The 18,245-nt window shown below is 34.0% G+C and overlaps 1 protein-coding gene across 2 annotated transcripts in view; it reads right to left on the reverse strand.

Annotated features, from left to right (window-relative positions):
• The window catches only part of LOC130453213 (netrin receptor UNC5C), a 327,846-nt gene that overhangs the window by 167,480 nt on the left and 142,121 nt on the right, over positions 1–18,245 (reverse strand). The gene's annotated exons all lie outside the window — the stretch shown is intronic.

An 18,245-nucleotide genomic window follows, 5' to 3' on the forward strand; every position in this document is an offset into this window, starting at 1 on the left:
GGACGACCTCTGTTCCTTTTAGCTCTTTCTCCCCTCAACATAGATCTTTTCGCCGAACTATCTCCGTCTATCCGACGGATGTTCTGACCGCATACCCCAGCTCAGTAATTTGATTTCTGCGTCCGTTCTTCTTCTCAACTCGTTCTGCTGTAGCACACCTCCAAAAATCCTCCTTAGTAACTTTGTCTTCCACACGTTTTCTTCTTTTTTATTCATGATACAACTCAATGCCATCCAATTGTGTAACTGTCTTGTAAATATTTCACTTGGTGTCTCTTGAAATATCTTTTGATCTTAATAGTCTTACTCCTCCTATCTTTTGTCGATTTCATCTCCTTCGTTTATCACTGCTCCTGGATTTTATCAAATCTTTATTCCTTGTTTTGCTCTATCGTTACTTTAAATTGGTTGCAGGTATTCAGATCCGTTTCCATCTTCGATTCCATTCCAATCCTTTTCGAATTTATGATGTGGATGATAATTTTTTCGAAATAGAGCGAACAGAATTCTACTCTATTTGATAGGAATAAAAAAATAACCAACGGAAGTAAATCTGTAACAAACGATATTAGAGATCAAGCACAATCACTTGTGAATCAGTTTGTACTTGAAAAATGACATAATAATTTAAAATTTCGAATATATCGGCCTACGTTTTTGGTATTTATTCGTCCCTAACATAATATGTCACATATATATGTATACAGAAGAATAGAATCAGATAGATTCGGTACATGAATGCACCGAGAATTAATTTTCGCATATTGCAGAATACTGTTGTTTCACTGAAAGATATTCGGCTGGTAGAATATCCAAAACGTGGAAATGAAATAGGTGCAAATAAGGATGAAAAACGTTAAGCGGCTTATCTAGGTAACGTATTAATTTACGAAAATGCGACATACCGAAGCGTAGATAACATTTTTTTGTTTGTTGATTACGAATCGTATATTTTCTATTTATATAATTGAAGATATGAAAGATCAGTGAGATGTTTTAAATTATTTGTATAAATTTACTACATTATACTTTCTATGAAATAATTTCGAAGTCATAGAAACGTTTCTAAACTAGACGTTACTACATGCAACTTCATCTGTCATCTGTCATTTGTCATTTAATTAGACAGATCGAGAAAATACTACAAAGAATATGGGAGAAAAATTAAACAAAATGGAAGTGCGAAAATGGTTTATCTGATTCATTTATGTTATACAGTACGTTATACAGTTTTAAATCCACATAACGTACACCTGCAATGTCCCACAATCGTTATTATTTCGAATATTTATTTACACATTTCAAAATGTAAACTAAACTTTATCGATCGTATTGATATTATCCTTGTTGGAGCTTTTAGGATCCTTGATGGAAAACATCTATTCTTAGATACCACCTTTTCAAGATGTTATTCGTGGACATTTAGAAGCCGGATTGAAGCATATCCCACTTCTGAATTAACTTTGGAATTTCCTTCGAAAGTGGAACGAAAATAAAGTATAGCAATGGCCGTATAAATTTGAATTACCCTCCTTAATGGCTACCATCAATACTTGGTTAATTAAATAACATCCTGCCGATTTCCAGGATATTTCCCGCTAGGATCTTCTTAGAAATTAAGGATAATGGACGTGACCTATATTTCGCAATATATACGGTATGTTACTAAAGTTTTTTTTTGTTATTTTTAATGCAGATGAACTTGTTAATCATTTTTTTTACAAGACAGTTGACGATAACCTATTTTTCATCACGGATTTCTATAGGAGCCTTCATTACAAAAACAATTGACGTTGATTGATTAATGAATGTCGTTCAACTTTTAGATAACGAGGTTGTTATTCAAAAATGTAATTCACAAAATGTAATACAAACAAAAACGAAAGAAAATTACTGTATGTTAACATAAAATGTATATAAAAAAACCATCGTTCATTCCTAAAACAAATAATTCAAATCCAGTTCGTGTTATTTTAGTTTTGGTGTTTTGATTTGTGGCCAACTACTCTAAAGGTGATTTTGAAAGTTCCCTGTCCAAAATTTGGTATTAGAATTATACGTAGATCGGTACAAGTCGTTTACATTGTTATTATAAGTGTTCAAATTCATGTACATCTTGATCTATACACATTTATAGCAACGTTTCTCAATGGAAAGACAAGTCCGGCGAAGCACGTCGAGATGTCTTCGTCAATTGCAGTTCAAAGGTCAGAAAGAACGCAAAAACGAGGTCCTTGTTAGGATTTATATGGAAAAAATCACAAGGTGTCAGATCACATTACCGTGAGGGCTACTCAACGAATCATCGTCTGTTTATTCATGTTCCAAAATGGAATTTAAGGTACTCCCGCGAGTCTTGGATCTTTGTCCATTTACTCACGTCAATCTGGGAGCATTTCCTCATTACTCTGGCCCGTTACGTACTCAAGTACGGCCCACAGACACTCCAGGCAGATTGAATTCTTCTTCAATGAAGACACGAGGATTCTGATCGTTCCAGTGCACGATTAAAGGTTGCTTGGACTATATCCCGACGATTGTGCGTGCGTTTTAGCATTCGTCGTAGAAAACGATCAGATATTTGAAGCTGCCGAAGATTACTTTCACTTTAAACCAAATATATAGATCGATACCTTGATCTATTTTGGTAATTTTTCAATGCAATTGTAGAAAAATTTTGTTTGTAGCTCGTGCGCAATATTCCAATAGCATTTTGCACATTGGACACTGAAATAATTTAATTATAGTGGAGTATTTAGCACTTGGTAACGTAGGGGGTAAGGATATAGTTTGGGAAGCGTTGAGGTTAATTTTTAAATTTTTGATGTATTGGGGTCCAATTGTAAACAATCTGGGAATCAAGATCCTACCAAATGGGATATAATAAACCTTTACCTTAACTCTTTTTGACTTAGACCTGGACCTAAAAACGAATCGTCTAAGTTATTTTCTTGCCATAAAATTACATATTTGCTGTTGATAAATCTTTACGAAGCAATTTAGATGTAAAAAAACGATCCTGCATCTGTTGGTACTTTCTTAATGCTTTGAAAATTGACAATTGTGTCAATTTTAATTCTATAAATCTTCTCCATCCAAAGCAATAGATTTTACACTTCTTTGTGGATAATTAGGACCAAAAATTTTCCATGTGCCATGAGATGCAATTGCAGGAATCTTATCCAATGAATGTATAAACTTTCCAAGTCTTTTTTTCTCTACAGAACCTTAACCAAAAGCAATTTAGAGCTTGAAGTCCCAAATATGGGTACTGCCTTGATTGGAACTTTCTTAATAGTTTCGAAACCGTTAATTGTGACTCATATACATTAAGGAATCTTATCCAATCAACGAATAAGCTCTCCACGTCTTTTTTTCCGTACAGAACCTTAACCAAAAGCAAGTTAGAGCTTGAAGTCCCAAATATGGGTACTGCCTTGATTGGAACTTTCTTAATAGTTTCGAAACCGATAATTGTGATTCATACACATTAAGGAATCTTATCCAATCAACGAATAAGCTCTCCACGTCTTTTTTTCCGTACAGAACCTTAACCAAAAGCAAGTTAGAGCTTGAAGTCCCAAATATGGGTACTGCCTTGATTGGAACTTTCTTAATAGTTTCGAAACCGATAATTGTGATTCATACACATTAAGGAATCTTATCCAATCAACGAATAAGCTCTCCACGTCTTTTTTTCCGTACAGAACCTTAACCAAAAGCAAGTTAGAGCTTGAAGTCCCAAATATGGGTACTGCCTTGATTGGAACTTTCTTAATAGTTTCGAAACCGATAATTGTGATTCATACACATTAAGGAATCTTATCCAATCAACGAATAAGCTCTCCACGTCTTTTTTTCCGTACAGAACCTTAACCAAAAGCAAGTTAGAGCTTGAAGTCCCAAATATGGGTACTGCCTTGATTGGAACTTTCTTAATAGTTTCGAAACCGATAATTGTGATTCATACACATTAAGGAATCTTATCCAATCAACGAATAAGCTCTCCACGTCTTTTTTTCCGTACAGAACCTTAACCAAAAGCAAGTTAGAGCTTGAAGTCCCAAATATGGGTACTGCCTTGATTGGAACTTTCTTAATAGTTTCGAAACCGATAATTGTGATTCATACACATTAAGGAATCTTATCCAATGAAAGAATAAACTCTCCACGTCTTTTTTTCCATAAAGAACCTTAACCAAAAGGAATTTAGAGCTTGAAGTTGCAAATATGGGTACTGTCTTGATTGAAACCTTCTCAATACTTTCAAAATCGATCATTGTGACTCATATACATTGAGGAATCTTATCCAATGAAAGAATAAACTCTCCACGTCTTTTTTTCCCTACAAAACCTTAACCAAAAGCAAATTAGAGCTTGAAGTCCCAAATATGGGTACTGCCTTGATTGGAACTTTCTTAATAGTTTCGAAACCGATAATTGTGATTCATACACATTAAGGAATCTTATCCAATGAAAGAATAAACTCTCCATGTCTTTTTTTCCCTACAAAACCTTAACCAAAAGCAATTTAGAGCTTGAAGTCATAAAAATGGGTACTGTGTTGATTGAAACCTTCTCAATACTTTCGAAATCGGTAATTGTGACTCATATACATTAAGGAATCTTATCCAATGAAAGAATAAACTCTCCAAGTCTTTTTTTCCCTACAAAACCTTAACCAAAAGCAATTTAGAGCTTGAAGTCATAAAAATGGGTACTGTCTTGATTGAAACCTTCTCAATACTTTCAAAATCGATCATTGTGACTCATATACATTGAGGAATATCATTTAATCAACGAATTTGGTTCAGTGCATTCTTAGTGAGGACGATTTGTATTTGAACGAAAGATATTTTTCGTTGAAAGATTTGAAAGACTAAGAAATACATTAATTTTACTGGAAAATGTATTTTGATGTTAAATATAAAAACTTGGTAAAATACGAATTAGTTAAATGGTATTTTATGACAATGTTTTAGCTTTGTATATTATGAAAATTTCGTTTTACAATGTATATATGACGCGACGTATTTCCGAAAAACTTATGACTGTATCGCTTGACATAGAGAGAGCTGGATAATATATCAACGATGAACCAACTTTTCGTAAGAAACCCTTCAAAATATGACTCATAGGTCATTTCCTTCTCCTCGCGATCGCCCCGCATAATTCATTTAAATTACAGTCCATGTTTAGTCATCGAAGTAATTATTAAAAAATCAATACGTCAATAATTCGCAACATGTGTTCCAGTTAGTCAAGAAACCACTTATCCGCATCAAAGACTTATCAATATTCGTTTTTCAGATACATACAATGTGTTCAATTTGTAAATGACACTTTATAAATACATACAATTGTCAACTGAACCGCATTCCGTTATTTATAATTAAAATCGAGCGAAAATTGCAAGGAAACTGCAAGGAACTATCAAGGAAACTCTACATTTATCAATGCTTTTCATAGATAAATCAGAAACATCTGGAATGATCTAGTCTAGAGGATGACCACATAAAATTCCGACATGTATACAGTAACTAAGATATTGCTAGTGCCTTTTCATTCAATAATGACTAAAAAAACAGTTTTCATTTTATTTATAATAAAAGAAAATCTGCGTAATTATTTCCAACGTTTATTTTCACCATATTTATTCATTTTATGCTAGCAGGAACGCTAAAAGCCTTACAAAGTTGTTAATTTCTAAAGTAAACATTCACAACTTTCCAGTATTGTTTCACTCTTAATCATTCCAAAAATAAACACAACTGAATATAAAAGGTAGATATTCATTTACATCGGACATTCTGTATAAATTATATACACTCACAAGCCGCATTATATTTCTAGTATACATAGAATTTGAAATAAATAGTATAACTGGCGCAGTTGGTAGGATTAACGATTTGTTATCTAGTTTTATGAACGCGTACTGCGTAAATGAAAAAAAAAAGTGGAAACGCTCTATATCTAATTATATAGAACCTTGCGAGGTGAACATGATGAAGATTATCAGATCTAAAACAGTCTAAACCAAAAATTGCTGAATCGAAAGTCCGAGCATCTAGGTTCTAGTCGTATAAAGCAATAAGTATGCTTCAAATCTAATCAGAATCAACCCTTATGCATATTTTGGGGTTAGTTTCTCTAAAATACAGCACCTACAAGTATTAAGTCATAAAGCAACATCATACAAAGTGCTGTTGAATGTAAAACTCAAAATAATAAACTTGTGATTTATTATAAGCCATGCAGCGAAAACTAAAATTTGGAAAACAAACCCAGATTAGTTGCCAAGTCATTTGAGACTATAATAGCTAGAAAAACCTTCCATTTTATAGACAGAGACATGGAATAAGACTTCGGATCTGAAACAACTGGTTCCAAAAGACTATTTCATCAAACAAATATGGACCAAGAATAGTAACTGGTATCTTTGGATCGGAATTAACATTTGAACAACACCGGAATGACTCTGGACATATACGAGAGTTGCTACTTGAGTTTTAGAAGAGACATTCCGATTGAGGTACCTCCAAAACATGTATACTTGTCGTGGTGGAGAATGATTCGATTTCTGCGTCTCTTGAAGCACCTCGATTGAATGTTTTCAACATTTCTTTGCGCCAATTAACAAGAGCTGTTTATTGGAGGGATTTCCAGTACGAACAAATGTTTTTGACAGCTAATTGTTGATGCAATTACGATTCTCCAATATCATTATCGATGTTTTCGACAATATTACATTTGACATATTTACATCGTTATCTTAAAAGTGAAGTGGCAATCTTTTTGTTAATTTTGACCCAAATGCCAAATGACAACGTTGCCAATTACAGTTATACGTATAAATCAGCCCTAGGGCATTATGTAATTCAAATTACCGAATTATCATATAAATGTCCCAAAGAAAAATGTTATGTGCATCATACATACGCTAACCGTGATTACAAGTGCGGTTGACTTGGTCAATAAGAATCTTAATTATGTGAATAAATATATGGTAGATAGGAAACGGTTCTGTTGCCATTTTAATTAATATTAATTAAATTATAAGTGGGTTGTCGATAAAGATTAATTGGAAATGAGAAAGTGCATGAAACGTTTTGTGTAATTTATTATATTTTTTCAACGATAACGTCTTTCAACACATCTTTTTTTATAATTGTTTCCACGTACTAAAAATAGATTGTTTTAAATAAACAAATAACAAATTATCTATTCGCAATTTTAACGTCCGAACTTCTCCTTTTGTTCTTCCCCTAGTTAAACGCCGAAAGAAACACGACAAAACGACAGTTTTAAGGATTTTAATAATAACAAACTCTTCACGTAGAGTTAAATATCATCGAGACCCAGATGGTTTCCACATCGCTATGCATCATTCAAGTTTCCATTAGAGAAAACTTACTGATGAAACCGTAGGGGACTCACACTTTAACCACAAATAACCTATAAATTATAAAAGAGGAGGAGGATAACGTTCATAATATCAGTAGCTGAACTCCAGTATTTTTCCCAAAAACACCATAGGAATTTTGAAACAGTTTGACATAGTTGGCGTAGTTATAAGGATTATAATACTACGATTTATGTTTTGGCATTAACTTGAATGAAGGTTGTGGATATACCTGAAGATTTGGACTGAATTTAAATCAAAAACTCAATCATCTTCTTGACATGGAAAAGAGTATTTTATCAGCGGGTAACAAGCGATGAAACTACTCCAATTTTGTTCAACTATTGCAAGATAAAACATACGAATCATGGTGATAATGAGGAGGCGACATCACCATAGATGAATTTGATCCCCATTGTGCCCAGGCCTTTCGAAGGACAACTCTTGCATTCCTTCCCTAGATCCTCAAGTTGATTCCTTTGTATCTTGTATATTGGGCATCTTGCAGGATCCCCATCTACTTTACCATGACAAATAACCAACTCGACGATCTTCAATAATCATTTAAAAAGCTGTCCCCGGCTTTTTTATCTACTAGGGTTTAGATATGGAAATTTGGAAGACTGGAACTTGTGGCATCACATATTTGACAGCTTTCGTAGCCGTTTGATACAGTTCTCGTGACCGATGAGACTGATAGAAACATATGTCTTGTAAAACTACCATAAAACCATCCTTGTACAATTTTATTAACCCCGCTACTGATATTTGGTTGTGTTTATGTAAAAACTAGGTACTAAACGAGTAGATCTTGATGAAAACGTAGAACAGAAAAAGGAAAATGCATCTAACACCAAAGGGAGACGATGAATTTGATTTATTGGAAAATTTTAGGTATGCGTAATTCGATTTCGTGGAAATATTTCGTTGTGATTTACTATCAAACGAAGATTGAACGGATTCTTTTTATTTCGATAATGGTAGTTGACGATATTAGTTTTGTATTAAATTATTGTTAGATACAGAAGGAAAAACAGCCCCCGTTGCGAGGAATATTAAATTTTGGAATGTGTGAACAAAAATGGGGAGACAATTCGAATGAATAGCAAAAATTATTCCAAAGATAAATGAGGCAAAGGGAAATAACTACAACGAAGTGATAAGTGAATTGATGCAAACAAAGAAAATTGATAAAACATTTAATACAACAGAAGAAAGAAAGAGAAACGAATAAAAGTGATAAAGAAAACTATGAAAAAACGAAGTAAAACAATTATTTAGGAAAAATAAGAACGGGGAAACAACAGGAGAAGAATGAATAAATATGGAATTGATAAAATATTAATAATAGAAAAATATTGAAATATTTTGATCTCCATTCGAATATTTATGGTTTTCCACGTATAAAATGATGGGATAATGTACCAAAGAAGGAAAATTAATGCTTCTAAATATCCTCGATTTTTTAAATAAAGATAAAAATTGACGTTTCGACTTTTATTTAAGTCTTTATCGAAATATGATTTTGATTCAAACATTATTTAAAAAAAAAAACAAATTTTCAATCAGAAGACACCGAAAATTGAGAACATTTATAAACATAAACATATTAAAAGGTCCAAAAAATAAAAAATAAAACGTTATTCACGTAGACTATGTACAGTAAATAGAGATAACCAATTTTGATCAATTTCTAAAAAAAACCGTGTTAATAAATATTATATAGTCATTAATTAATTTAGATAGAAAAAATGTCACCCTCTTAATACAATATATCGAATGTTAATCCGGATATCCTTTCCAGTTTTTGCAGCGAGTGCAAAAAGGCCTTTCCTTATACATGTAAGACGTCTTAGGTCATCAGATTACAAGTCTGAGAAGCCTCAATGGTCGGATTAGGGTTGCGGGGTTGGTTGCCCTGCTGGCTTGTGTTAGCACTATCCCTGATGCCCCGCTACCCGCTTTTTCGCCATAATTAGATGGATGACGTCTTATTCTTCGCGCGTATCCGATATCCCATGTTATTACATTTTTTTCCCGTCAGAGAAGTGCCGATGGAAGGGGTTTATCATGGAAAAATCTTAAGAATTGTGATGATGTTGATTTAACGTTGATGTTTTAAGGAAAAACTATGAATTAACATTAACCACATCAAGATATAGCTAGCTTCGACTCTTTTTGTGTTTTAGATCTACGCCGTTTCTAGAGATTTAGCTCGCGCGACGTAGTTTAATATTTTAAGGTTAAGTTCACGAAATTTCCGCGTCCTTATTGTACTAAACGATGTTTTTTAGAGAGTTAATATCAATTTTCACAACTTTATCTAAGATTTTCGTTAGTTATTCAATTGACATAAGTTTTTTCAACTACCACAAACAACTTCTAACCGCACGTCGCTGTTTTTTCTTTATCCTATTATCTGGTTAATCAACTTTTGTCGTTTTCCTTCCAATTCTTTGTAATTGACTTATTTTCCAAGCAACAAGTTCGTTCTTATGTAACTCAACACTTTATTTTCCTCCACAAACAGACAGAATTCATGACAATCATTCCATGTTATAAAATATGTATTTGAAAAAAATATAAATTGAAATTCCATTCAAAGAAAAGATAATTAAGACAATGAATTACAACCAAAGAGGAAATTGGATACAAGCAAGAACGGAATGAACTAATGTACTTAAAAAAGACAATTTGAGGAAGAACGATGATCAATCAAGCAATAGATTAAAAAAAATTGAAAACACAGAATCGAAGAAATGGTCCAAAGCAAAAAATATCACAGTGAGGATAATGGAAAGGTTACGAATGAAAGATGATAGGATGGAAGTGAAAATGAAAGCGAAATGTGGAGAAAAGAGAAGAAGAAAGGCAAAAATATCGTAGTAAGACAAAAAAAGGAAAAAATAAATGAAGAACGAAAAAGAAATCAGTAAAAATAGATATGGAGATTGAGATTTTGGAGTGAGAAAAGAAAGGGAAAGGAATCGAAAAGACAAACGGAAGTAGCTCAAAGAAAAAAGTAGAATAAAAGGAACCAAGTGTCGAAGAAGTCGAAAAAATAATCAAAAACAGAAAAGTCAAAGCTAGAATCATAAAGAGAAGTGAAAAAAATGAGTAGAAAGGAAAAATACAACAATTGAAGTGAAATGAAAGGGAGGAGAGAATATCAAATAGATACTAGGAGAAAGGAAGAAATTAGTGGAAGGGAACAAATGACCACAAACAATGGATATCAAACATAGAACGAAAATTAATGAAACAGAAAGCAGGATTTGAATAAAAATGAGGTCAAAGAATGAAAGGAAAAAATAGAAAGAACAGGGAGAAAGATCAGTGAAAACGAGAAGTAAAAGGATTCAAAGATAAAAAGAGAAGCAAAGATAGTATCAAATTTCAAATTAGATAAAGGAAATAAAATGAAAAAGGAATCGGAAAAGGCAATAAAGAAAGAACCAAAAATATTTTAAGTATAAAGAGAAAATCAAGAACTAAAGCCAAAATAACAGAAATAATAGGAGAAAGGAAAGAAAAAATGTTTAGAAGAAAAGTTGTATTTAAAAAGAGAACAATGAAATAAAAAGAAAAAAGCTGATTGAGGATACGGATAATCAAATAAAGGATAAAAATATTGAGCAAGGAACCCAATGTGAAACGAAAAAAAAAAGAGAAAGAAGGATATGGGCGAAGTAAATGATCAATGACTGAAAATTTTAAAAGAGCAACGAAAGAAACAAGGAAAAAAAAGTAGTAAACATTGTTTTCACATCGTTAAAATTATCTTTTATCACATTTTCAGCAGTTTCAGTTTTCTTACTCTTGGGTGCTCATGTAATATTTTCCCACCCGTAAACTTCTCGAGTTTTCTATTTCAAACTAAGCGTATATCAGTTACAGTTTAAAATCTCGGCATAGAATAGTGACGGTATATCCCGAGGGAAACTTTTATATTCCAGACGTCACACACAAAACGGGAATTGGATATTCGCTTATAGAAAAATAGGAAAATACCAAAATCCGCAGACAATTGTCCTTACTGTAGTATGAAATTGGAAAAGCTCGCTCGGATTCATTAACAAAATTTTCCAAAGGGCACAGTCCCATATATATATATTCGCTAGGATAATCCCATGACTGGAAGCTTCATCTTTGCGATTCCTCAGAGGCGCGCGACAAAAATTTCAAAAGAAAAAACTGATACCTGATCCTGTCAAAGGAGGGAGCAAAATTTTTTACTCAATCAATCATCCATCCTCTCAGGACTTTTGTATTCATCCAAGTCCAATCTCAGAGCTTTCGTGTTTGTTCAATTTTATTCTCGGAGCTTTTTTGCTCGTTCAACTCTATTCTCGGAGCTTTTTTGCTCTTTTAACTCTATTCTCGGAGCTTTTTTGCTCGTTCAATTTTATTCTCGGAGCTTTTTTGCTCGTTCAACTCTATTCTCGGAGCTTTTTTGCTCGATCAATTTGATTCTCGGAGCTTTTTTGCTCGTTCAACTCTATTCTCGGAGCTTTTTTGCTCGATAAATTTGATTCTCGAAGCTTTTTTGCTCGTTCAATTTTATTCTCGGAGCTTTTTTGCTCTTTTAACTCTATTCTCGGAGCTTTTTTGCTCGTTCAACTCTATTCTCGAAGCTTTTTTGCTCGTTCAATTTTATTCTCGGAGCTTTTTTGCTCTTTCAACTCTATTCTTGGAGCTTTTTTGCTCTTTCAACTCTATTCTCGGAGCTTTTTTGCTCGTTCAATTTTATTCTCGAAGCTTTTTTGCTCGTTCAATTTTATTCTCGGAGCTTTTTTGCTCTTTTAACTCTATTCTCGGAGCTTTTTTGCTCTTTTAACTCTATTCTCGGAGATTTTTTGCTCGTTCAACTCTATTCTCGAAGCTTTTTTGCTCGTTCAATTTTATTCTCGGAGCTTTTTTGCTCTTTTATCTCTATTCTCGGAGCTTTTTTGCTCTTTTAACTCTATTCTCGGAGCTTTTTTGCTCGTTCAATTTTATTCTCGGAGCTTTTTTGCTCTTTTATCTCTATTCTCGGAGCTTTTTTGCTCTTTTATCTCTATTCTCGGAGCTTTTTTGCTCGATCAATTTGATTCTCGGAGCTTTTTTGCTCGTTCAATTTTATTCTCGGAGCTTTTTTGCTTGTTCAATTTTATTCTCGGAGCTTTTTTGCTCGTTCAATTTTATTCTCGGAGCTTTTTTGCTCTTTCAACTCTATTCTTGGAGCTTTTTTGCTCTTTCAACTCTATTCTCGAAGCTTTTTTGCTCGTTCAATTTTATTCTCGGAGCTTTTTTGCTCTTTTATCTCTATTCTCGGAGCTTTTTTGCTCTTTTAACTCTATTCTGGGAGCTTTTTTGCTCGCTCAATTTTATTCTCGGACCTTTTTTGCTCGTTCAATTTTATTCTCGGAGCTTTTTTTGCTCTTTTATCTCTATTCTTGGAGCTTTTTTGCTCTTTCAACTCTATTCTCGGAGCTTTTTTGCTCGTTCAATTTTATTCTCGGAGCTTTTTTGCTCTTTTAACTCTATTCTCGGAGCTTTTTTGCTCTTTCAACTCTATTCTCGGAGCTTTTTTGCTCGTTCAATTTGATTCTCGGAGCTTTTTTTGCTCTTTAATCTCTATTCTCGGAGCTTTTTTGCTCTTTTAACTCCATTCTCGGAGCTTTTTTGCTCGTTCAATTTTATTCTCGGAGCTTTTTTGCTCTTTTAACTCTATTCTCGGAGCTTTTTTGCTCTTTCAACTCTATTCTCGGAGCTTTTTTGCTCGTTCAATTTTATTCTCGGAGTTTTTTCGACTCGTTCAATTTGATTCTCGGAGCTTTTTTTGCTCTTTTATCTCTATTCTCGGAGCTTTTTTGCTCTTTTAACTCTATTCTCGGAGCTTTTTTGCTCGTTCAATTTTATTCTCGGAGCTTTTTTGCTCTTTCAACTCTATTCTTGGAGCTTTTTTGCTCTTTCAACTCTATTCTCGGAGCTTTTTTGTTCGTTCAATTTGATTCTCGGAGCTTTTTTGCTCGTTCAATGTTATTCTCGGAGCTTTTTTGCTCGTTCAATTTTATCCTCGGAGTTTTTTCGACTCGTTCAATTTTATTCTCGGAGCTTTTTTGCTCTTTCAACTCTATTCTTGGAGCTTTTTTGCTCTTTCAACTCTATTCTCGGAGCTTTTTTGCTCGTTCAATTTGATTCTCGGAGCTTTTTTGCTCGTTCAACTCTATTCTTGGAGCTTTTTTGCTCTTTCAACTCTATTCTCGGAGCTTTTTTGCTCTTTCAACTCTATTCTTGGAGCTTTTTTGCTCTTTCAACTCTATTCTCGGAGCTTTTTTGCTCGTTCAATTTGATTCTCGGAGCTTTTTTTGCTCTTTTATCTCTATTCTCGGAGCTTTTTTGCTCTTTTAACTCTATTCTCGGAGCTTTTTTGCTCGTTCAATTTTATTCTCGGAGCTTTTTTGCTCTTTCAACTCTATTCTTGGAGCTTTTTTGCTCTTTCAACTCTATTCTCGGAGCTTTTTTGCTCGTTCAATTTTATTCTCGGAGCTTTTTTGCTCTTTTAACTCTATTCTCGGAGCTTTTTTGCTCTTTCAACTCTATTCTCGGAGCTTTTTTGCTCGTTCAATTTGATTCTCGGAGCTTTTTTTGCTCTTTAATCTCTATTCTCGGAGCTTTTTTGCTCTTTTAACTCCATTCTCGGAGCTTTTTTGCTCGTTCAATTTTATTCTCGGAGCTTTTTTGCTCTTTTAACTCTATTCTCGGAGCTTTTTTGCTCTTTCAACTCTATTCTCGGAGCTTTTTTGCTCGTTCAATTTTATTCTCGGAGTTTTTTCGACTCGTTCAATTTGATTCTCGGAGCTTTTTTTGCTCTTTTATCTCTATTCTCGGAGCTTTTTTGCTCTTTTAACTCTATTCTCGGAGCTTTTTTGCTCGTTCAATTTTATTCTCGGAGCTTTTTTGCTCTTTCAACTCTATTCTTGGAGCTTTTTTGCTCTTTCAACTCTATTCTCGGAGCTTTTTTGTTCGTTCAATTTGATTCTCGGAGCTTTTTTGCTCGTTCAATGTTATTCTCGGAGCTTTTTTGCTCGTTCAATGTTATTCTCGGAGCTTTTTTGCTCGTTCAATTTTATCCTCGGAGTTTTTTCGACTCGTTCAATTTTATTCTCGGAGCTTTTTTGCTCTTTCAACTCTATTCTTGGAGCTTTTTTGCTCTTTCAACTCTATTCTCGGAGCTTTTTTGCTCGTTCAATTTGATTCTCGGAGCTTTTTTGCTCGTTCAATGTTATTCTCGGAGCTTTTTTGCTCGTTCAATTTTATTCTCGGAGTTTTTTCGACTCGTTCAATTTTATTCTCGGAGCTTTTTTGCTCGCGCAACTTTATTCAAGTTCTCTGTCGTACTGTGGACCTATTATTAGTTATAGACAATGGAGTGAGTGAATCTGAGGGTCTGTAATTAACCTCTCCCTTACCAGAAGATCCCTTTATCAAGAAAAAAGCTTAAACTTATGGAGTTGCGACAAGAACCAACTCTAATACTTCCTAATCTTTCAAATAGGGACGGCTACAACATATCAGATGGGAACCATTTCAAAATTTTTCTGGATTTGGACAAAACGTTGGAATTGTGTATTGCTAGTAAATGTGGTACTTTAATTTTATTTTCGATAAAATATTTTCGGTTTAACACTCGTATTTTATGAAATATTTTCGTTTATAACAATTTAGTTGAATAAACTTTGAGCTTGAACCGCACTGGAATCATTTTTATGTCTGTTATATGTATATGAATACAAGGGGTTGTGGGGGTTGTTTTGAATAATGCAGGTTACTTGTTGGAATATTCTGCGAAGTGGGGATTTTATGTATAACTCGCAAGCTTTCTCCTCTGGGAAAGATTAGGCGACTCCATTCTGTGACACAACTGAAAATAAAGGATCTGGCGTTTTGTTTCGAATAGACAAATGAGACGTTTAATTTTGTACGGAGACAATGGGGAAATGAAAATAAAAGTTTTCACAATTTTATTATATGTATATGGCATGCGATAATATTAGTTTTAGGAAACTCGTAAAAACAAACTACTAATCAATCTTCATCGTATATAATAACTACTACCCCACTTCCTTATTTTTTCACGTTCTTCTGTTTGACATTGTATACATGTTACAGATGTTGTTTTTCGGCCCGCGTTCGTACCAAAAATAACGACACTTCAAAGACTTCGAATAGCGCAAGCGTGAAGCGTGCCGAATAGCGTATCGTGAAACGTCCCGCGTTCGTCGTTTGTCTTTTGTTTTTGTAGCCTTGTGATTCATTACGGTTGTAACCCCATGTTTTCATCTAGGACGTCATGGAAAATTAAGGAGTAGAATGTGTGTTTTCATAAATTAATTAAAATCCGACATTTATATTTACATATCACATAGACAAATATTTTGTATTGTTTTAATAGAGAGGGAAAATATGAAATGTGTTATATTACGGAACAGTTTTTCATTTATAATCCGATCTCTAACGAGAACATTTTATTTATAATGTTGAAAATAAGTTTCCTGATACGATCTAAGTCGATCGAGCTTTTTGTGCCTCGCAATGGTCATTAATTTTCCAACTCCACATGTTGTAAACGATAATCTAAATTAGTTTTGTTAACACGGCAACGCCGCGTATCCAATCGGTTATATTTCTAACCAATGACGTAGAACAACGCCTCGAGAAAATCAAATATATTGGACAAACAACGCATAATCTACATAAAGTAATAAGCAACATCATAAAGAGATTCATCCAGTTTTTATCGGAAAAATTCCAGAATTATTTTCGCTCGTATTATAGCCATTTTTTTTTTCGAAAATAAGTGCCAACAAGGACAAGCTTATATCGTGAATCGTTTTTTAACAACTACGCAACAGATATTTTTCAAACAAAACTGATTTCCGTACACCTTTTGAGGTTAAAGGTTTCATTTAGTTGGCAAATAGATACTAATAAGTCAATTAGGTCGTAGTTAAATGTCCAGAGTATTTGAAGATTAAATATTGAACAGTTTGGACAGTTGTATCGTCCTGAATAACTCTATAGTCATTTTCATTTGATTGCAGTCGTTTTATTATTATTAAAACTCCTGTATACGTACGCTACTGACACGTTTTTCAAATGTTGTATCGGCAATTAACATGGTGTGTACGGAAAGTACATTATAGAGCTATTTGATTGTTTTATCGATAAATCAGTAATCTCTAAATGTTACAAGGAGATAGGACACGCTACGAGAATCATCTCAAATTTATGATATTTCGGTGTTTGATTCAAATAATATTATAAAGGCGACCGCGTCTATGTAAAGAAAGCCGTAATTATAACATCCCACTTCTGATTTACCGACGACTTTAACGTTTTAATTTTTGCGGTTTATCAAGCAAAAACTACTTAAATATTTCATTAACCAAATTCTTGGAGAACTCCCAACTCTTAATTTAGATGAATTATTCATGGTTTCTAATAAAATTCGAAGACTACACTTTTTTTTTTTGTTCGTAATTCGTCAGGGATATTTTAATGAAGATACTCGGCTTCAACTTTAGGAATTATTATTCAAAATGTCGACCGTTTGGGGAAATTAATGAGGCTTGCATAGCTATTTTCGTTAGTTTAGACACTGTCATGTTCATAGGATAGAAAATCGCTTCGAGTATCATAAAATATTCCCACGGGATGTTAATTTGTATATTTTCTTTCCTTGGTTACATCTTCTACATCTATACAACACGTGAGAAGAATCCAGTTTACCGTTGGAGAAGAACTCTATCGGTCTACAAAAAGCTAAACAGTGTTGAATTTTGATACAAACATTCAGTAAATTACTGAGAGATGTTTGTGACGAAAAAAATCGACTCTAGTAACACTCTAGCGATCAAAAATCTCGCAGCTTTATACTGATTGTATTGAGGTATTTCGAAGAAATATAATTAACAGTAAAAACAAGCTTTGGTCACACTGTGCAATCTCGTTGCTGCTGCAGAGGTTCTAGCCCGAAATTTTCTCATCATCATCCCATGAATACAATTTCGAAACCATGTAAATACTCCCATACGGAGCCTGCAGTATGTGGACGCCAGTTTCAATAAATACCGACTCGGTTTTTATTGAAACGCCCGCCTAAACCATCCAAGACCTCCTCCAAAAGCCACGCTTCGTTTTGGCAACACTGTGTGAATATTTTTTTTTTTTATAAACTTGTCTCCTTATTTTGCTACGGATCTCCAGTGATAGTCATTCCAATTAACGTGTTTTCTGGGGACCTACTTCGTGGGATGATCTTAAATTGGGGCTAGTAGCTGACCTTAATCTTCTTCTGAATGTCTCTCAACTCATAACCACTTTTAGCATTTCTCTGAGTACTTGATGGACTGTAAAACCGATCTCGCGTCTTGAATGGAAGTTTCCAGTATCTTGGTAACCATGGTGAGCTGTGGAAACAGCAGATGTTCAGCACACTGCACACTTCTCGCTGACTCTGACATTGTCCCAATGTTGGAGGCTACTTTGAAATAAATTAACAGTAAAAACAAGCTTTGGTCACGCTGTTTTAAGGTGCAATCTCGTTGCTGCTACAGGGGTTTTAGCCCAAACTTTTCTCTTAAATTCATCCCATGAATACAATTTCGAAACCCATACGGAGCCTGCAGTATGTGGACGCCAGTTTCAATAAATACCGACTCGGTTTTTATTGAAACGCCCGCCTAAACCATCCAAGACCTCCTCCAAAAGCCACGTTTTCTTTTTGGCAACATTGTGTAAATATTTTTTTTTAAAACTTGTCTCCTTATTTTGCTACGGATCTCAAGTGATCGATATT

Source organism: Diorhabda sublineata, chromosome 2, assembly GCF_026230105.1.
Source record: "Diorhabda sublineata isolate icDioSubl1.1 chromosome 2, icDioSubl1.1, whole genome shotgun sequence".
NCBI classification, from domain to species: Eukaryota; Metazoa; Arthropoda; class Insecta; order Coleoptera; family Chrysomelidae; genus Diorhabda; species Diorhabda sublineata.